We start from the raw sequence: 21180 nt of genomic DNA on the forward strand, positions 1-21180 counted from the left end.
GCAAAGGTCACAGCCTTGAAAACGGAACAGTCCTATTCTGCATACATGGGGTCACATGGGGTGGCCATGAGTCAGAATTGACTAGATGGAGACTAACAACAACATGCCTTTATTTCCTCAACAAGCTGCCTCTTCAGCTCCTGCAGTCTGGATTTTACCCGACCATGCCACACACCACCACTGAAATTCTTCTAAATCCAAAGGGATAATTCTTCCTTTTGACTTTCTTTTTATTCCCAATCTGCCATATTTGCTACAGATGGCTGCTCAGGCATCAGTATCATCTGGTTCCTCTCCCGCCTCTCTGGCCAATCCTCAGCCAGATGCTGTTGTTTGTCCATTAAATGCTGGGGTGTTCAGGACTTGACTAACCGCCTATAACCGATGACTTCCACGTGTTTGTCTCCAGCTCAGCTCTTGCCTCTGAAGTTCACACTTTTATTTCTACTTGCTCATTGTCATCTCCACTTGATCAAAATAATTCCTTCCCTCTTTTTTTTTTTTTTTTCATAGTTTTGGTAACTAGCAGACATTAAGCCACTTGCCTAGGATCACAGAGCCCAGCTCTCTCTAGTATGCCAACTGCGTATTAACACGTCTCTGTTCCATTTGTCTAGAAGGTTCTTACTCTATTTCCTCAGCTGTCTAATTCCAAAATGTGCTTCAAACTTAACTCAAGTGTAACTTTCTTTTGGAAGCTTTTATAGATGCACCTTCCTTCTCTATCCATGCTAATGAACTGATACCACACTAAGCAAATCCTATATTCCTGTAACTTTCTGTATATTCCTCTATTAGCTTTGACTTCTTGTTTTTCTTCACCAGAAAACTATAATTTATTCATCTGTAGCTCCAATGCCTGGTACAGTGCTTAATTAGTTGGTTGAATAAAATTGAGATAGCATAGGGCTTTAATTTCACAAAACTATATGAGACAGATAATTAGCTCCATTTTAGAAATGAGGAAAACTCAGGCTTTCAGAGATTATGTATAACCTCCACACTCACAAGGACTTGGGCGAGCCACGTGGCTCTGGGTCCTCAGGCGCTGATGCTAAGGCTGGATAATTTAGTTAAAAGAGACTAAGAGTGGAGTGAGTTTGGATCACAGTGAATTGAGTTTAAATCTAGGTTTTTTAAGAATGCTGGGAGTTAAGAGAGTAATAAGAAAGAAAAGTAGGATGCTTGGGAGAAGGTGGACATGAACCAAGCAAGGAGGGATCTAGATTACCACAAAGCAAAAGAGCAATTCAGATGTCAAGTATTTAACTGGCCATTGGGTGAATTGGTCTGATAATGTAGAAGCTAGCACTCAAGCTGACATCCTTGCCCTCAAAGTCAATTACCGTTCACATTGTTTCTTAAGGAATAAAACTCTTGGTTTCCTTAATCCACTTGCAAGAGTTTAATAACTTTCCTGAGTAACTCAACCTTGGAAGATTATTAGGAATCAATATAGAAGTAGAATGTCTATTGAAAGGATTTATCTCCATTTTCATGTTAGCAGCAAAAGGCAAGGGAGGCAGAAAAGATCAAGAAGTATATCACTTCAAATACTATGGCTAACAGGGTACGCCTTGTGTTCTCTACAACTTAACAGGGGTATACCATGATGCTTGACCCAAGCCATGGTCTTTACAATTGCCTCAAATGCATATGAAAGCTAGGCAATGAAAAAGGAAGACAGACAACAACAGATACATAGACCAATGGAACAGAATTGAGAATCCAGACATAAATCCATCCACATATGATCAATTGATATTTGACAAAGGCCCCAAAACAGTTAAATGGGGCAAAAGACAGTCTTTTTAACAAATGGTGCTAGCATAACTGGATACCCATCTGCAAAAAAATGAAACAAGACCCATACCTCACTCCATGCACAAAAACAAGCTCAAAATGGATCAAAGACCTGAATATAAAATCTAAAATGATAAAGATCGTGGAAGGAAAAAAAGGGGAGACAGAAGAATTGATGCATTTGAGTTGTAGTGTTGCTGAATAATATTAAATATATCATGGACTACCAGGAGATCTTAGAAGATTCTTAGAAAAAAATACAGCCAAAATGGTCCTTAGAAGTGAGGATGGCAAGACTTACTTTGGACGCATCATCAGAAAAGACCAATCACTAGAAAAAGACATCATGTTTAGTACAGTAGAGGGTCAGCGTAAATGAGGAAAACCCTCAATGAGATGGATTGACAAAATGACCTCAACAACGGGCTCAAACATATCAAAGATCATGAAGATGGCCCAGGACTGGGCAATATTTTGTTCTCTTGTGCATAAGGTCACCACGAGTCAGGGCCAACATGACAGCACTGAACAACAACATACTCGAATGCCTAGTCTTGCCAGGGAGAGTTTCCCAGTTCCTGAAGGGGCAGCTGAAGAGCTGGCTATTCAGGTCATACCCATTGTTCTTACCAAGCCCTACTGGAAGGCCCCACCGCAGTGGGCAGAAAGCTGCCTTCCAGGAAGGGCAAGCTATGCAGAGAAAACAATCCTGTGTCTCCTGGGGGATGGTAAAAATCATTCATTAGAAGAGGAAACATGAGTAAATATGATACAATGACAATATTTTGGACTAATGTAATTTGGAAGACTTGTTTATGATTTCTGTTTCGGAAGAACTGTTTAAAAATCTCTGGACAAGGCAGACCAAATACTGTCAGCTAGACCGATTAATTTTACATCTGTTTCTAACACAAATAGCCAACAGGCATATTATTTCCAGATTCCTGAAGGTGGATGAATAGCACTGGAATTAATTCTGAGTCCATATGAGAATATACTCTATTCTCGTATGGATTCAAGAATTAATTCCACTACTATTTCCCTATTTATCCCACCATGTGTTTTTCCTTATCGATAACACGCAAGCAGAGCTGTTAGTCACAGACCCTGATACCTACCTAAGGCAACCTGAGTCTCTTGAAAATTGGAATTAAAAGGTTTTGGAATCTCTATGACATTCACGCTACAAAAACCGAAATTCACCAAAACTGTGACCCTGGATTTGGTTTGAATAAGCTCCTAAATAATAGAATGATTGCGATTTTAACTTTATTTTTCCTCAAGGGGCTTACCCTAAGCCTAGATTCTCCATCCAAGTCTAACCCAACCAACTGGAGAGGGTATATAATTTATATACATATATGCACTGGGTTGGGTATATATACACACACACACATATACATATATATTTACTAAATTTCATTAGTGGCTTTAGCATTTAATTGAATACTATACAAATAGAAAGAATAGAAGAATACCACTGAAATACTGCCCTTCAGAGAATATAAAGATGAATTAATTACAGCTCTCGCCCCCAAGAAATTTTATAATCTAGTAGAAGTAAATAAGACAGGCAGTAGGCTGTGATAACTTACATAAGAAAGCTTCAAACAACATATAAAGTGGATTCAAAAAACAAAGATGGGCTGAGAGCAATGAGATAGAGGTTGCTGCATTCAAGAAGAGCCTTGAGGGATTTTAATAGGAAGATATTGTGGGGAGAAGGAATAGAATGTTCTGGAACACATTCCAGAGGGCAGGCAAGCACCAGTCACTCTCTGCATTACTCATGGTTCTAAACATGCGCGTCTATAAGAACACCATGACTTATCCTTTTCTGCAAAACCAAATTGAATATGAAAAATCCCCTGTAGATTTTTATTCTGTTTTGTCTTGTTTTGTTGTAGTCATCATTGCTGGCAATCACCAATCAGTAAGTAAATTTTTAATATCATCTAGGCCAAAGGGGCACTGGCGATTCAGTGGTAGACCTTCCACACAGGAGACCTGGGTTTGATCCTGGCCAAGGCACCTCAAGCGCAGCCACCACTCACCTGTCAGTGGAGGCTTGTGTGTTGCTATGATGCTGAACAGGTTTCAGCAGAGCTTCCAGACTAAGACAGGCTAGGAAGAAAAGCCTGCTGATCTGCTTCTGAAAAATAAGTCAATACAAACCCTATGTGTCGCACGAGGTTTCTATGAGTCAGGGGTCGACTTGAGGTCAGCTAACAAGAACACCAACATCTAAGTGTAATAACCAAAAGAATCTGAATAAATCAAGCTAGTTTAATGGCTAATGTGAATAAACTGGATCTGCTATTCATGATTCAATTTGTTATTTACTGATTGACCCAAAGTTGTGGTCCAGGCCAGGAATAGACAGAATGTAAAGAAAACTCAGGAATCCCTGAGGGATACAAAGTCAAGTGCTTTGCTGCTAACAAAAAGATTGGAGGCTCAAACCTACCCAGAAATACCTTGGATGAAAGGCCTGGCAATCTACTTCCAAAAAAATCAGCCACTGAAAACTCATGGAGCACACTTCTATTCTAACACACATGAGTGTGAGTCAACTGAAAGGCAACTGTTTGAAGGAGAATTCAAAGTCAGAACTTGCTCTTCAGTCCATGCCAACATGCTCTTAGGTAAGGCTACTGCCTCTACTTTACCAACAGCTTATCCAGCAACCACTTCCCTGGAAAACATTTGGAATGACTATTTGTGAGGTTTTGTCATACAGTGGTTCATCTTTCCCCACCCACTGATATACCTTTCCTTCAAGAAATGTTACAGAGAAAAAGCAAGCATACTGTAATATAAAAAAAATACATGACAACAATTCAACGGAACCAAATGCAACTAAGGCAAGGGGCTTCATCTAGTACAAGAGATACAAGAGCTCTATACTTGGACGTTTTCAAGCGACCACCTTCTTTATCTTTCAGTTACCCTGCCTGTAAAATGGGGCTAATTCCACTCGCCTAAATAACTCACAGTCATGATGGGAAGATGAATTATTCAGGGTTCACTGAGTGCTTTCAATATGAAAAGAGCGATATGTGTCACAGAGGGCTGTGACTTCAGGGGAGGCAACAAACAGCAGGCACCGATGAACTTTTAAAAAACAAAAGCCCTATTCTCATGTAAATACTCATAATAATAAAGTCTACAGAAAGAAAGCCACAGGAAATATAAAATATAAACAACATTCTCCATGAGGAGTCAGCAGATTTTATCAAGTTAATAAATTATGACAATAGAGTATATAAAATCACACTCATGCAGAACCAAACCAGAGAATACAATGTGTGGCTGCTGGGATCATCTGGTGGGGAAGATCTCATTGATTTTTGCAGAGCGTTGAATCTGGAAGATTTTAAAATTAGGCAAGGATGATGACCCAGTTTGTGTGGAAAAAGCTTAGAGGATCCCAAGGAGGAACACAGCCCAAGAAGAAGTCTCTGGAGGTACAGTTATTTTTAACCTTTCAGACCTGCCTGACATAAAGAGAATTCTGAAAGCTAAATGCAAGAAGGAGACATTAAAAGAACTTCAGTATCCATTTTTGTTGTCGTGACTCTAGCGTGGGATTTAAAAGGCCAAAGTGTATTTACAATTAAATAGGAATTTGAGGAAAATAAAATCAAGCTCATGTTCTCATTTTTATCAGTCTTTGAGGGAACAAAGTTTGGTGAATTTGCTCTTGGACTGTGATTTGACCAAGAAATTCTTGTACAAAATAAAGATTGAAAGGGATAAATATAAAATATATTACAGATATAAAACACATTAGAGGTAGTATGCCAAATTTTAAAATCAGTGGAGAACTATAGCTGCACTAAGAAACTTTAAAAATCTTTGTGTGCATAGAAGTTAGCTATTGCCAAAATAATGCTGCATAACAGACAACAACAAAAACCAGTGGAATGTAACAATAAGGGCTTATTCTTATGGATCTATGAACCAGATGGGCTACTCCTGCTTACATGTGAGATTGGATCTGGGAGGCGGAGCCAAGAGGGCGGAATAGACAAATGCTTCCGTTGAGCCCTCTTTACAACAAAGACCCAAAAAAACAAGTGAAAGGAGTAAATTTGTGACAAGCTGGGAGCCCTGAGCATCAAAGGCAAGCTTAGATAACGAACTGAGGGGCAGGGGGAGGAAGAGGCCGTTCAGAAGTGGAGAGGAGTTACCGGGACCTGAATTGCGGGGAGCCCTCAGGCACCATTCCTGGAGCGGTGGCAGCGGTGGGCTGGCTTTAGCATTAGGCCACAGTTTCCTCAGGGAGAAGCAGCCAGCCACACAGCCCACTCACACCTCCGGAACCTGAGCAGAAGGGCACTCTCGGAAAAAGCTAAGTACTTGCGTATATTTTACTGCGCCCGCCTCCGCCCCACCCCCAAGCCAGCTTCAGCAGCTGAATCCCTAGGCCTGAGATAGACCCTGGTGAGCATCTAGAGCCATCCTCCCAGCCTTGGGGAAGGAAAAAAAATTGCAACTGGGAGGAAAAGATAATTTGCTAGCTCCATTAACTGGGGGAGCTCAGGACAGAAGCGGCTCCTATCCAGGCATAAGCCATCTCTGGACCTTGAGCACTTTTCCTTTCTGCATGGACCTGTGTGGGCCTATTTTGGGAGAATAAGCCCTCGTTGGCAAACTCCAACCATTTCAGCTGTGCAGTGGAGAGGCGGGTGCTTCAAGTTTGACATTGCATTGTCTATTAAACAAGGTCCTCACCTACTCACAACAGGGACCTAAGGACCAGTAGCTCCATTCAGTCACCCAGCCACCCGCAACAGGGGTCCAAAGATAACTGGTATCTCCCAGTCCTTACAACAAAAACTATGGGTGCCCATGGTGCCTCTGCAGAACCCACCCACCAGCATGCTCTAGGGAACAGAAACGCATTTTCCTTAGAGACACTTGGGGGTTGGTTCTCAGCCCTCTGCCTTGTTCAGTGCGTGACCCCCTGCTGCAATTAGATACCAGTATATACGCCAATCACGCTTGCCCCTCTAAGAATGTAGGACAGAGCCTGTACCACACACTGAATGATCAGCTAGCTACCTGGAAACCTAAGCTGAATTCATACAAGAAAACTGAATAGACTCCTAGACTGATATACCTGATAACAGCTCTAGCCAGCTGGAGACAGGACATCAGAGTGTCAAAGACAAAAATAATCAAGCTAGCTCACTCAAGCAACCCATAGGGGTATACCAAAACAAAACAAAGCAAGCAGCTACGACACAGTAACCAAGCATAAACTAATACAATAACTTATAGATGGCTCGGAGACAATAGTCAATACCAAGTCACATAAAGCAACAGGCCATGATCACCTCAACAGGCTCTCAAAAAAAAGAATCCAGGAATCTTTTAGATGAAAGTGCATTCCTGGAATTACCAGATGCAGAATACAAAAGTTTAATATACAGAACCCTTCAAGACATCAGGAAGGAAATGAGGCGAACACACAGGTAAAGCAACTGAAGAAATTAGAAAGATTATTCAGGAACATAATGAAAAGTTTAATAAGCTGGAAAAATCCATAGACAGACAGCAATCAGAAATTCACAAGATTAACAATAAAATTACAGAATTAGATAACTCAATAGAAAGTCAGAGGAGCAGAATTGAGCAAGTAGAAGCTAGAATTTCTGAACTCAAAGATAAATCACTTGGCACTAACATATTTGAAGAAAAATCAGATAAAAGAATTTTAAAAAATGAAGAAACCTTAAGAATCATGTGGGACTCTATCAAGAGAAATAACCTACGAGTGATTGGAGTACCAGAACAGGGAGGGATAACAGAAAATACAGAGAAAATTGTTGAGGATTTGTTGGCAGAAAACTTCCCTGATATTGTGAAAGATGAGAAGATATCTATCCAAGATGCTCATCGAACTCCACATAAGGTGGATCTTAAAAGAAAGTCACCAAGACATATTATAATCAAGCTTGCCAAAACCAAAGAGAAAGAGACAATTATAAGAGCAGCGAGGGATAAAAGAAAAGTCACCTGCAAAGGAGAGCCAATAAGAATAAACTCGCACCACTCGGCAGAAACCATGCAGGCAAGAAGGCAATGGGATGACATATTCAAAAAATCGAAGGAAAAAAATTGTCTGCCAAGAATCATATATCCAGCAAAACTGTCTCTTAAATATGAAGGTGAAATTAAGACATTTCATGATAAACCCAAGTTGAGTGAATTCGTAAAAACCAAACCAAAACTACAAGAAATACTAAAGAGAGTTCTTTGGTTAGAAAATCAATAATATCAGGTATCAACCCAAGACTAGAACACTGGGCAGAGCAACCAGAAGTCAACCCAGACAGGGAAATCCAAAAAAACAAAGAAAGATTTAAAAAAAAAAAAAAAAGCCCAACACAGGGTAACGGTGATGTTATTATATAAAAGAAGACAACTTTAAAATAATAAAGAGGGACTAAGAAATGTAATCATACACCTTCCGTATGGAGAGGAAGGTATGGCGATACAGAGATTAGATCTGTTCCATGTGTCTCTTATCCTCCTTGTACCAGTGGGCTAGCCAGGGCATGTTCTCCTCATGGGTCCAGGAGCAAAACTACAACTTCCGCTCCATTCCGTTAGCGAAAGCATGTAACATGGCCAAGCCCAAAGTCAAAGAAGAAGGAAGAACACTCCACTCACGATGAGGATCCAGCAAGGGTGTGAATGCTGGAAGGGGTGAAAAACCAAGCCGAAGAATTCAGTGAACCACATTTGGTTTCAAAGTTGTGCTGTTGTTGTTGTTAGCTGTTGTCGAGTCAGCACCCAACTCACGGCTAACCCATGTGCAACGGAAGAAGACGCTGCCCGGTCCTGCACTATCTCCATGATCAGTTGAAGATCAGACCATTTTGATCCATAGGGTTTTCATTTTCTGATTTTTAGAAGTAGATTGCCAGGCCTTTCTTCCTAGTCCATCTTAGTCTGGAAGCTCCACTGAAAAACCTGTCCAGCATCTTAACAACACAAACCACCACTGACAGATGGGTGGGTGGTGGCTGCACATGAGATGCACTGGCCAGAAAATGAACCCAGGTCTCCTGCACGGAAGTGAGAATTTTACCACAGAAGCGCTAATGCTCACATATCAGAAAAACACTCCAGAGTCAGAGATTAAGATGGACCTGAGATAGAGAAACACAAACTTTTAACAAAATATTCATTCTTATAATGATGTTTTCAGTTTCCTTTCCATCTAAGCACATATTTTCACTTATGCATATGACAGTTCTAATTCCTGACATTCACCTAGTCTAACTCATTAATAAAAAATTAAAAAAACTAAGGCATTTTTCTTTTTAAAACTTAGAGAATTTCATAATGGCTCTAAAATAATATGGAGAGCTTAGCATCTCTGAGAAGCATTTCCCACATACTGAAAGGTCTTGATAGTATTATTTCCGTATATCACAAGTAAACTCTTAAAAACAGCTGTACCAAGTTACTGCCTCCATACATATAGGTGAATTACACCTCCATGAATTTGGGGAGTTTCCAACTAGGTGAGTAGAGGCAGTAGCCTCAGGATTTCCATACCAGCTTCATCAACCCAATAAAACTCATAAGAGGCTCTCAGAAAAGTTCACCACAGAATACACTGTTGAGCTCAATTTCCCGGAGAATATTATCCATCTGCAATACCAGCAGTCCTGGTGCAAGTTTTCATCTCTTAGCATTATGAGTATTAAAAATGGCTTCTTAAAATATAACTTTAACTGCTCAGATAGAAATACTCGTAGTACTCTGTTAGAAAAGAAAGAAGCACTTTTCTACACGGTTGGCTGGGAGTAGAACTGTATAAAGTTTTGGGAGATGGTCTGGCAATGTGTATCACATGGCTAACTGATAGGTGAAAATAGCATATCCTTTGACCCGGCAATTCTATTTCTAGAAATTTATCAAAAATAAATACAAAAAGTATATAGAAAGATGCTTATTGTTGCATTGTTTATGATACAAATGTGAAATCTACCTAAATTCTCATCAATGGGGAATTTGTTAAATAAGTAATGATACTTCCATACCATGGAATATTAGGCAGCTACAAAAAAAAGGCACAATTATCTCCCTAATCATGCTAAAATACCCAAGATACATTATTGACTGAAAAGTAGCAAATTAGAGACCAAAAAAAAATAGGCACATTTATATTCATATATACACATAGGAAACCCTGGTGGCATAGTGGTTAAGTGCTACAGCTGCTAACCAAAAGGTCAGCAGTTCGAATCCACCAGGCGCTCCTTGGAAACTCTATGGGGCAGTTCTGCTCTGTACTATAGGGTCGCTATGAGTTGGAATCGACTCGACGGCACTGGGTTATATACACATAAATTCCACATGTGCTTACACATGTATGAAGAGCAATATACCAAATTTTTAACAATAATGATCTCAATAAAACACCACCAAAATCCCACATGTGCAGAAACCAAAATATTCGATTGGGTAAAATGTGTTATTTTTTATAAACTTAAAGTTGGGAGGAGCCTGCACATCTAGCCACCAGGAGTTTTGGGTCAGGCTGCTCGATTCAAATGTGGTTTGGTTGTGGTCTGATTTGTCTACTAGTGGTGGTATCTGCTTTGGTTTAAATATCAATAGGGACAACTCTGGGCTCTGTGGCTGGCTGGTACTTCAAAGGCAGTGTCATCATGCCCAGTTATTTCCCCGTTAACCGGCATCCAGTTCACAGCCAGGAGAAGTCTAGGGTATTAGTGGGATGCAGCAACACATCCTTAGCCTATCACTTCCCTGGACAGGCCTCCACTCCGAATCATTGCCATAGCCCCTCCACCCAGGACAAGAACCTTAGCCTGCCCCAAGTGAGAACGGGGCCTGAGCGAGAGCAAAAACCAAAGCTGACCATACTATCTAACTATACTGATCACAGGGTGCCTTGTTGCAGGGTTTACCATACTTGTACATCAGAGGTCTCTAACTAGATTGCGTTCATGCTTTTTCCCCACGTTTTCTACACCATTCTTTTCCATCTTACTCCACGAAGAATCTGCGCCTCCCCACCCCCACCCCCACCGGTCCTTCAAGGGCTAGTTTAAATGCAGTCTCCTATGTGAAGCCATAGAAACTCCCCTCCTCAACTCTGAGGAAATGCTTCTCTCTTTTTTTTTTTTTTTTTTATCTCCCCACTACTTTGTGCTTCTACCATTGCAGTGAGAACACACCGTCTTCCCTATAATTTTCTGTGCCTGTCTCCACTTTCCCAAAAGCTGGTAAGAGCTTTCAATAACTCTCTCACCATCATCCTCAAGCCTCTTGCCCCTTTCTGCTCACACTGCACTCACCCAGCAAAATCTCAACACTGGGTCAAGACAACCACCTGCCATTTCCACTCCTACTGAGACTGCTGAAGAATAAATAACAATGCAAATTGTGGCCATTACCCTCTTCATGGTCCCCAGCAGTAACAGGACCGTAAGCACTGCCCAGGACAGCCCTTCTCCCATTGCTTAAATATAACAACTGCTCCAGCCATCCCACTCTAGTCAAGCTCTCTGCCCCCACCAGGCTCCTCCAGACTCTCAGTAGTTAATTTGGATTACTCTTGGAGAAAGAGACCACTCATCAGGAACGGTCTCAATTCCTTCTCCCCCTTTCCACCACCCCACTTATAACTACATGTATGTACCCACCCTACAGTGGACGCTGTTGGTGCCCCACTCAGATCCCCTTTGCTGGCAGATGCTCCCGTCCCCCAGCTGCCATGAGTGCTGATTGTTTAAAATTCACAGCTACCCCCTTCACTGGAGAACTGCCCTCAGCCCTATAGGACTGAGGCTGTATGTCCCATTCTCTGGTAGGGGGGCGGGTCTCAACCAGTGAGTGACTGGCACAGGATGAAAAGGCCAGTCCTCTGCCTTTAGGTGGGAATAACCTTTGGTGAAGTTGGTGATCCAGTGCTTTACTCCAGGATCAGACTGCTGTTAGTTTCCAGTCAAGATCACATTCCTGCGTAGCTTTCTTCCCTGCCCAATCCTATTTCCCTCATTGCCCTTCTCTGGAGAGCACTGCCCCCCCCAATCACTTGAACAAGCATCCCTGTCCCTGGCCCTGCTTCTGGGGAAGGCAACCTAAGACATATGCTGAGCCTTACTTCTTTTCCTCTGTCAGTGTGGAAGAAACGTTGCTCCCCTTGTCCCAGACCCCTGTGCTCTGATCCTGCCCTCACCCACCTGCCTCCCCAGACACTTTGTTCTGTCATCTAACCCCTCTTCTGAATCTTTAAATTTGTTCCTTCCAGTTGTCTCTTTCCCATATGAATATATTCAAGACCATTCTTTCTTAAAACAAAACAAAAAACTCCATGAACCCTTTGTCTCCCTCTTACCTTCTCTTTCTGGTCTTCATTAAAAAAAAAAAAAAAGATGTAGAATTGATGCCAACTCATGGTGACCCCATGTGTCTCAGGGTAGAATTTTGCTCTGTAAAGTTTTCAGTGGCTGATTTTTCAGAAGCAGATCACTAGGCCTTTCTTCTGAGGTGCTTCTGGGTGGACTTGAACTGCCAACTTTTCAGTTAGCAGTAGAGCATGTAACCATTTGCACTAGTTTTTGGTAAAGATTTTAGGAAAAAGAAGCATTCAGTTTTTGACATGTTAAATCTGAAATGCCTATCATACTGAATCTAAAGTGTCGAACAGGCAGAATAATCAGGGTCTCAACTGATGGTGTGCTGGTAAATACTTAATCACTAACTCCAGCGGGTGTATTTCTTTTCACAGATTTTACTCATATAAATGATGTGTGGTATCGAATTAATAATACACAGTGCTGTTTATTGTAAATTCCATACCACCAATCAATTCTCACAGAATACTTTTGTTGATTATTGCCAATTCTTGTATCCACAGCCAAGCTATGGTTGCAACTGACAAATGAGTATAATTCTGACTTCATGAATGTTAGTTGATATTTATGAGTATGTTAAAGAGTAAAAGAAAGTGAAACAACAAAGACGGGTCAGAATTTCACTTGTTAATCAATGACTTAAATTTTTTGCTAAAGCAGGTATTTTTTGAATATTAGAAAAATATTTTCCCAATTTTTTTATTCATCTATAGACCCCACACACTATTGAATCTAATCTACTTTATTAACATTTGCCCAATTACTTTGTTTAGACAATCAACAAAACAATAAATTGAGCCCTGATTTGTAGCTTTTGCCAATTTCTGTGGTGTAAAACTCCCATTGTGGCAGATTTCAGGCCACCAACATGCCATAGGAGCACATCACTTTATGGTATTTCCACCATCCAGCCACAATAGACATAAATGATCTCCAAAATAAATAATAGAAAAATGTAGCATAAAAGGAAGTGATGAGTTTTCAATATTTATTGCCTTTGCTTTTAATATATTTAATTGTAAGTTTATACAGTTTTAATAATGGCAGAACTTAACAACGGGCTCACAAAAGTCCTGAAAAGTTGCCTCTTGGCTCTCATGTGCTGGTACAGGCTGGCTCTTGCTCACCGCAGGTTTGAAATGGAGAGTCTGGGCGGGAACATAGTGGGGTGAGAGTCCCCCGGGGTAATATATTCAGTAAGAAGGGGAGAGAAGGTAGCTGGGATGGAACCCTGAAGGGTATCAGCATTTAAAGGGCAGCTAAAAGGGAGCATGAGGAGATGATGAGAAACAGCAGAGAGACAGGTAGGAATGGAGTCAGGAGAGGGGGCTGTCAGGGAGCCAAGGGAGAAGAGTGACTTGAGAAAGAGAGTAGTAAGAAATGGTACCAAGACGTGGTGACAGGAATGATCCATTCATTTGTGGAATCGTTTCGTTCAATATCCACTGAGAGTTCACTGGCGCTAATTACTCTGGAGTGCTTGGAAATCAAGGGTCTTAAAATGGGACCTTCCTGTTTCAGTGGTTAAGAGCTCGGCTGAATCCACCAGCCGCTCCTGAGACTCCACCAGCCGCTCCTTAGAATCCACCAGCCCGCTCCTTAGAATCCACCAGCCGCTCCTTAGAATCCACCAGCCCGCTCCTTAGAATCCACCAGCCTGCTCCTTAGAAACTCTGTGGGGCAGTTCTACTCTGTCCTATGGTGTAACCCTGTGAGTCTGAATCAACTCGATGGCAATGGGTTTGGTTTTTTGGTTTCAGCCTTAGCAGGCAGAGGCCCAAAATAGCACATACACTCCAAAACGAGGTGCTAGCTGACCTAAGCAGAATGGCTAAGGAGGTGGCTAAGACTTTTATTCCAACACCCACCCCAAGGGCATAAAACAGATGGAGTTCTTAAGACTAGAATACGACACAACCTCCCACTTCATATTTTAAAATTTCTTCCCTTAGTTTCTGTGAAACAATTTCTCCCGGTCTTCTATCTCTTGATTTCTCACATTGTCCCACTAATTCCTCTTTATCTACCTACTCCTGCTAAATGCTTTTATCTCCAAGGATTTAGTCCTCCTTTTTTTTTTTTTTTTTATATTACATGAAGGAGTTCCTGGGTGGTGCAAATAGTTAATGCACTTGGCTGCTAACCAAAACGTTGGAGGTTCTAGACAACCCAGAGGGACCTCAGAAAAAAGGCCTGGCGATCTACTTCTGAAAAAATCAGCCATTGAAAACCCTATGGAGCACCGTTCTACTCTGACACACATGGGATCGCCATGAGTTGGAATCGACTTGACAGCAACTGGTTTCATATGTGTGTGTGTGTGCATGTGTGTGTATTGTGCTTTAGCTCAAGTTAATTTCTCATAGAAAAATTTATACACATTGTTTTGTGACATTAGTTGCAATCCCCACAATGTTATAGCACACTCCCCTTTCCACCCTGGGTTCCCTGTGTCCATTCAACCAGTTCCTGTCCCTTCCTGCCTTCTCATCCTGCCTCCAGACAGGAACTGCCCATTTGGTCTCACGTATCTGACTGAAGTAAGAAGCACACTCCTCACGTGTATTATTTTTTGTTTCATAGTCCTGTCTAATCTTTGTCTGAAGAGTGGGCTTCCAGAATGCTTTTAGCTGTGGGTACCAAAACGTCCGGAGGCCACAGTTTTGGGGGTGCAACTGCTTAGATTACATGACCTCCTCGGGCTCATTCACTCTCATAGCTTCATATATCACCACTGTGTTTTATGGCTCACAACTCTCGCACTCCAGATCCAAACTGTCTCCTTGGTTTTGTACTTAGATTTCCGATTGCCTACAAGCAGCTCCAAGTTAGATAGCTCATGGACTCATCAAACTTGTATCCTTCATCTTCCCTCTAAAATCTTTGTGGGTGTTTCTTAAAATCTTCAATATACATTTACCATAAAACCCAGCAATTCCATTCAGAGATGCTTATCCAAGAAAAATGAAAACATATGAATACACAAAGATTTTGTAAACAAATGTTCGTAACAGCATTATTCATAACAGCCTGATACCGTAAACAATGCAAACGTCCATTAACTGATTAATGGAAATGCAAAATGTGTTACGTCCTTACAGTGGAATATTTATTACTCAGCAAAAAAAGGGAAAAAATACTGACCACACAAAACGTGAATCTCAAAATCATCATGCTATGTGAAAAAACTCAGACACAAATTCTATATATTGTGTAACTCCATTTATGTGAAATTTCTAGAAAAAGGCATAACTATAGCAACAGAAAGCAGAGCATGGTTGCTGGAACCAAGGATGGGAACAGGGATTGCCTATACGTGGGCATGAGGAAATACTTTGGAGTGATGGAAGTGTTATAAAATTGTATTGTGGTGACGATTACCCAATATGGACTTGTTATGTATGCATTGGTTAAAACTCATTGAAGAAATACACTTAAAAATGGGTGAATTTTCTAGTATGTAAATTTACCTCAATAAAAAAAAAAAAAGCTGCTTAAAAAAACCGTTGTGGAGTAATATGTAATGTGCATAGAATAACTCAATCCTTTTAAAAATAAACAAAGATGCAATATTTGTCCATCTGTAGAGCCCAGAGAAAGCTGTGGAACAATGTGCATCATCACATTAATATTGGTTGTCTCATGAGGTAAAAGAGGGGAATTTAAGTATTTTTCTTAAGTATACTTAAATATATTTAATAACAACATATTTGCAATTTTTTCTTAAAAAACTAAAAGGTAAGACAAAAACAAAAAGGGCAGCACAAGGGAACCAAGCAGTGTTAGGCATTTACATATGGAACGAGATGGACTGGACGCAGTGGCTGCAACAACGGTTCAGACATAGCAACAATTATGAGAATGGTCCAGGACTGAGCAGTGTTTCATCCATCGCTGTGACTCAGAACCAACTCGACGACACCTAAAAACAACACAAGAGTAACATCAGCAATTGAAAAAATGAATCAAATTAAAAATTTTTTTTCAGCTAAATACTCCTTTAAAAATAAGAGAAAATGTCTGAGAGAAATCCAAATGAAAATAAGACTGTTCCCTTTACTGCAAGAAAAGCAGTAGTAGAAATGAATGCTTTTGTGTTAAGTAGCAAAGTTTTCTTGAGGTCTTGAAAAATCAAAAGTTTATAAGCAGAATTACATGGCCAGCAAAAAACAAAGTAAAAATAAGAGTAACCAGGTCCCGCTGGATATTCATTCATTGTTATTTATTCCTGTTTTCAATCAATATTTTTTGAGTACTTGTATGTGCCAGGTGCTGCTCTGGGTCAAAACAAAAAACTCAAACCTGTTGCCATTGAATCAACTCTGACTCATGGCAACCCATGTGTTTCAGACATGGTTTTCAGGGCTGTGGTCTTTCAGAAGCAGGCCTTTCTTCCGAGGCTCTTCTGGGTGGGTTTGAACTGCCAAACTTTTCTGCCAGTTGTCCACTGCCTAACCATTTGTGCCAGCCAGAGACTCCCCAGACAACAATAAACATTTATTTAGCTTAAGAGCTTGCAGAGTTCAGCTGATCTGAACTAGGCTTGCTTATGCATCTGTGGTCACCTGCTGGGTGGCTCCGCTGATCTTGATTGGAGTCACCTGGCATCAGCTGTGGTGGCTTGGCTTTGCCTCACGTAGCTCCCACATTCCCCTGGTAGGCAAGCCTTGGCAGGCTTTCACAGCGAAGGCAGAGAGATACAAGTACTTTTACAAGCCCCTGTATGAGTTACATATGCTAACATCTCATTGGCCAAAGCAAGTCACATGGCCAAACTCAGAAACAAGGGACAGTGAGATGAACTGGGAAACCACACGGCAAAGGGGTATGGAGTTACGGAGGGGTAAAAATTTGAGGCCACTAATGCAATTAACCTACCACATCTGTTTACCCTTTGTTCTCACCCAAAAGAAAATGTTTTCTATCAACAATTATATTTGACAAATGTTGGACCCTACGCCTTCCATTTGGATTTTCTTTTTGTTGAAGCACACCTTCTATGGATGATAAACTCTCTTGGTCTTTGTAAGCCTGAAAATGTTTGTATTTTGCCCTCACCTTTGGAATTGTAGTTTAGCTGGGTTTAACAGTTTTTCTCAGTACTTTGAAGACAATTTCCATGTCTTTTGATTGTTGCAGAGAATCCTCCTGTCCAAATCTTATTTTTTAACAGGCAATGTACCTTTCCTCTTTTAAAAAAAAATTTCTAAACAACCATTAATAATGTGTCTAGATATGGATTCATTTTTATTTGTCCTGCTTGGCCTTAGAATTCACTTACTCATTCAATTGTGGGAAATTGTCAGCTTTTAACATATATATTGCTTTTCCACCAATCCCTTCTCTTCCTTCTTCACGAGTCCCATATTAAAGCACTGCATTCACTTCCATCTCTCTTAATTGTGCCTTCATATATTTATCTTTTTCTTTGTGCTCTGGAACAGTTTCTCATACCATCACCTAATTCACAAATTTCCCGTAACTGCGTCCAGCCTACAGTTTATGCCACCAACTGAGCTTGTTTTAAGATTTCTAAATGGTCTTCATATGCACCTGCGGTTGACTTTCTCCATGTTTTTGCTTTGTAATTTCTTATCTGTTTGAGGATTGATGTCGATGGATGAAATCTCTCTTTCAGCACCCAAAACATACATATTTTCAAACCTGTCACTCTGTTCTATAAAATTAATTTATCTAGTACTTTCTGCTAGGCAATTGTAGTAACATATTTTGAAAATTTAGTTCATGAGCTTATTGAAAGTGGGAAATTTGTCTTTTTGTCTCTCTTCCCTGCCCTTCCTTCTATGCTTCCACCCAAAGTCCCCATCAAGTCCAGAACCATGTCATTCAGCACTGCAATAACTTTAAGGATGTTTTAGACCTAATTACTAAGTCTCACAACAGCTTAGTTCAGTTGCTGATCAAAAGGGTATCTTTTAGCATCAGTGGGAGGCATTGGTGGTTCAGTGGTAGAATTCTCACCCCCCAGGTAAGAGACCTGGGTTCAATTCCTGAACAAAGGACCCCATGCTCAACCACTACTCCCCCTCTGTCAGTGGTGGATTGCATGTTGCCATAAAGTTGAACAGGTTTCAGCGGATCTTCCAGACAAAGACAGACTAGGAAGAAAGGCCTTGTGATCTGCTTTCAAAAATCAGCCAATGAAGACCCTACGGATCGCAAAGATCCAGTCTGCAACTGATCGTGGGGAGGGTGCGGGGCCAGGAAGTGTTTCATTCCATTGTACCTGGGGTCGCCACGAGTCAGGGGCCAACTCAACAACAGCTAACAAGAATAAGCAAAATTAGGCTCAGATTTCTCAAAACAAGGTCTCAGGTAGTGGTTATCAGCAGCAAGCTTTTTTTTTTAAGTTTCTTTTTATTAATGGGAACAGTGCAGGGAAAGCTCCATTCCAGCCTCTGGCTTCAAGCTATAAACCCGATTTTGTGTAATTATTTTTAGTCTCTATTACTCCATAGGAACCAATTTCTCAAGTACCACTATCAGCTTCTAGACTCAGAGCCCTGGAGGCCCATGGCTTTGGTCTCACTCACCAATTTACATTTTTATTCCATTTCTGGTCCATAGAGATGTTTAGCTTATTTTGAACCTAACTACCTCTGGTTTGGTCTCTTTTAGTTTTATCTATTACTATCATTATGTGTTTGAAGAGGGTGCACCAAAACATGAAACAGTAAAGCCTTCTTGACCGGAAGCCTACATGGAATATTCATATGGACACACACACACACACACACACATTAACAAGACAAATGAAACCCATACCCGTACTCTCTGGTCTTAAGTGAATGAAGAAAAAAACGGAATTAGTTTTCAATGTCCAAATACATTAAGTCAAAATGTGTAACATATGTTTTTAGTGATACTGATGATTAAACATAAAACATTACTCTCCTCCACTGAACTACTGCAAATTATGGTTCAAGGTCATTTAATCACCAGCACATTTAGGTAGATTTTATTCCAAAGAACCAAAAAGACTTCTGTGCCACTGATGTGCAGCTTGAAATTCAAGTCCTTCTTCTGAAAATCCAGTTATATTAAAACTCAAAATTCTTTTTGGGGGGTGTGGAGGATGAATGACTTTCAGAATAGCCTGAGAGTTGTGAATAAAGAAAAACATTGCTGTGTTTATTTAGAGAGTATTACCCCTTGGAGCCAGCATTTGCACTAATGCATTTTACATTAGCGTGCCGCATCAGGAAATCCTGACTTTTTGGTGCCAAGGGGGTAATTAATATCAGTTCATGTTTTCAAAATGGTTGTGTTTATGTGGGAATGAGGACTGAGCACTAACATGTAGAGCTTGAAGTATGAAAGCTTGCTGTGAAGCAAGATCTTGAGAAAGAATGGAATACTGAAATCGGTGAACAGGAAATAGGATTTCTATGGATAGAATGACATTAGTCCTGAAAAGAAAGCCACAATCATTACTTCCTTGCTCTTAATTAAGCATTAACAGAAATAATCCCCTAAGTTAGCTATATTCATAGAAGATAAAATCCTTCATAGCTATAAACAGTATTTTGATTCACTGATCTCAGTTCCTCAAAGTTATAAAATTTGGCCACATGTATACAATACTAAAAAAAAAAAAAATACCCATGCCATCAAGTTGATTCCGACTCATAGCGACCTTACAGGACAGAACAGGGCTGCTCCATAGGGTCTCTAAGGCTGCAATCTTTACAGAAACAGATCGCCACATTTTTCTCCCACAGAGCAGCCAGTGGGTTCAAACCGCCAACCTTTTGGTTAGCAGTCAAGTGCTTAACCACTGTCCCACCAGGACTCTCACATGTATACAATGGTATCCCACAACAGTATGTGAAAAATAATCACTATTCTAAAATATTCTTCCACAGTGTTATACCTCCTGTAGACCAAAAAAAAAAAAAAAACCTTTATATTGATCCAAGCGGAATAATAAGAGCCACTATAGGTTTTTTTTTATAGGTATAAAATCAAAGTGGTTTTAGTATATCAATTTTTCCCCCAAAGAAAAGTTGACAGGGATACTTAAAATCAAAGTATATGCATCATATAGTGAAAGCCAGAAAATAGCAAGGAAGCATCTGAGGAAAAAATCCAAAGAACTAAAATGAGAGAAGGCCAAATACGAGAATTAATGAGGTCCTACTTAGCCAATTCTCAAAATACGTACTCAGAAAACATCCCATTTATAAAATTTGTAAGTATACATATGCCAAAGAGATCATAAAGTATATTTTACCAATACTTTTTTTTTTTTTTGAAATTAAATCTATTAATTGGTTCTTACATACGCCGTTCTCATTCATTCAAGTGATGGAAAGCAGAGGATGATTTTAAAATACTAAAGAATTTTGTTCTACATCATTAGTCAAGAATATGACCTGAATGACTATGATGTACACTACACACACAATAAACTAACTTGACATTCCTAAAAAATATGATGCCATACAGAATTTACTATAGGGTAGTATGAGCTGATTCTCCACTACATGACCCTACATTACCATACAGGCTTTGCTGGTTTAAGGAGAGTCCCCAAAATACAGGGGCCTTAACCTTTTTGTGACCCATGGCTACCACTTACTTTTTCGGCCTCTGGGGTTTACGAGTGACAGTACCTGCTGCCGGCACGTGCCTGTTTTTACAAGGTATTATATTGGAGCCCTGGTGGTGCAGTGGTAAAGAGCTCCGCAGCCAACCAAGCCCTCTGAAGCAGTTCTACCCTGTCCTACAGAGTTGCTATGAGTTGGAACTGACTCAACGGCAATGGGTTTGGGGATCTTCTTTCTTTTTGATATGAAGTGGTGCTGAATTGTTGAATTTTTAGTAGGAAAAACACAAATTTTGAAATTTTTTAATTTGGTATACATATATACCTCTGGGCTCTGGGGGTAGAATTTGGGGTGTCAAGGGGTACATATATGTACCTCTGGATTCCAAGGGTACGATCTGT

This window comes from Elephas maximus, chromosome 11 (assembly GCF_024166365.1).
Source record: "Elephas maximus indicus isolate mEleMax1 chromosome 11, mEleMax1 primary haplotype, whole genome shotgun sequence".
NCBI classification, from domain to species: Eukaryota; Metazoa; Chordata; class Mammalia; order Proboscidea; family Elephantidae; genus Elephas; species Elephas maximus.